The sequence below is a fragment of the Octopus bimaculoides genome, chromosome 4 (assembly GCF_001194135.2).
Source record: "Octopus bimaculoides isolate UCB-OBI-ISO-001 chromosome 4, ASM119413v2, whole genome shotgun sequence".
Lineage (NCBI taxonomy): Eukaryota > Metazoa > Mollusca > Cephalopoda > Octopoda > Octopodidae > Octopus > Octopus bimaculoides.
The window spans coordinates 142,455,768-142,457,798 of record NC_068984.1 but is presented as its reverse complement, the minus strand read 5'-3'; positions in this window follow the sequence as shown (position 1 = coordinate 142,457,798).

Sequence of the window (2,031 nt, the reverse complement as noted above, 5' to 3'; positions counted from 1 at the left end):
AGTCAAAAATAAAAGAGTCAAAAGGAAGAGTAAGTACGGTTAGGTAACTTTTTAATCTCTACAGATCCTCGTATATGCAGGATTTAAAGTTTGAATTAAACTATGTAACGATTTACCTGTATAAGAAGATCTATATGTATCTCCTCAGGCGATACTCAGTTGCTGTCTCCGTAAGCAAAATTTAGATTTCTATGCTACAACATCCATGGTTTCTTCTTTGAAACTAACAAACGCTGACGGTTTCAATTCGCTCGGTATATACATGTACGATGGGCTTCTTTTAGTTTCCACTACCACGGCTTTGGTCGGCCGTAGGCTATAGTAGAATAGACTTGCTCAATGTGCCACGTAGTGCGACTGAACCCAGAACTATATATATGACGGGTTCTCTTGTCGTGAACGACAAATGAAAGATCAATAGAATAAAGCAGTCATTATGTCTTATGGACACGCATGTGTCTCCTGAGGTTTGCTGGTGCTTTGCAAACCTTTTGGCAAATGGAACAAGTTGAGAACTCAGTTTGCTCGAGTTTTTGTGGATCATTTACTATGTGTTTGCTTGCGTGGACGGCAAGGCAGGCCCGCTTTGTTTCCAGCCACAAAAACACAATGACAGGCGAAGTTTCCACTTAGTCGAGCAACGTTATGGCAGTTTGCCTTCATGCTTGTACGAAGTTGGTCCCGATGTTGGAGTTCACTTTGCTCAACTCTTTGAACTGAGGAGAAGCGGGACTGGCGCCAGGGCTTGTGTTTTGATGCTTTGTTTTCCCAAAAAGAAAAGGGATTATTGCCTCGCTTCTAATTGTCTTTGAAGTGCAAGAGTGGCCTTCCAACCGACATTCCTGTTGGGAATTGGCTAAAGAGACGTTGTATTTTGTTTCTACACACACAATTTATTATACACAATTACAAAGGAGCTACTAATTGTTTCATACTTTAAGATACATTAAATTAGCAGATTTATTTAGCACGCCATATATCTTCAATTCTAATGTTAGATTTATTTATAAACCAGGACGAATGTCTATGAGAAACCATGAGGAAAAACGAGACAAAACGCAAAGGCTGATGCAAAATGTGGATGAAGGAAAAGTAACAAAACGAATCTCTTCGACATCTTTGAGTGTGGAAATGATAATTAATGTAACTGGTGCAGAATAATGTAACTGAACGGAGAGGGTTAAAATAGATGATGTTTAAAACATCTATTCACGGTAATTAAGAGCTCAATTCATCGTTAAGGTAAGTGAGGAAAGCTTACGTCTATATACATAATTGGCTAAAACGGTCCTTAGGAGAATAAAATGAAGAAAAACAGTTTTTTCCAGCAAATTTTTGATGATTTTATTATTTCACCAGCTGTTTCGTTAGGAATAAACATCATTAATTACGTAATTAACAAGCATAATTAATTGATATAAATTGATTAAAATTAATTTTATTTAAAGCAATGCTTATCTCAGATCATTAAGAACATTAAAGGCACTGTTAAACATCTACCGTTGTTAGTTTGAACAGCTGTTGGCACTAATTCTATTAGGAATTATTGTTGTTTTTCTAGTTTTATAATTTCAATACCTTTCTAACTCCCTCTCTCCTCCTTCCTCTCTCTCTCTCTCTCTCTCTCTCCCTCTCTCTCTCTCTCTCTGTACAGACACACACACACACATGTACGTACATATACTGACACACATACACACACAGATATATGTATGAATACAGAGAAACTTTTAAAGTGAGAGAAAGAAATTATCTAAATGTGTGTGCACACGCGAAGGTTCATATGTTGTGTGCGTGTGCGTGTGCGTGTGCGTGTGAGAGTTAATGTTTATTTTTATACTTAGTTATAATTAAAAAAATATACATTAATCTTAGGGATTTCTTCATATGTTTGTAGAATACATATTTATTTTTAAACAAGAATATTGTTCACAGTGACTTCGAAGGTTCGGCTAGTTAAACCATCGTTCGGCTGCAGTTCAGCTATGGATTAATTGGCCGAAACTTACAAGTCACTGTCAACAATATTCT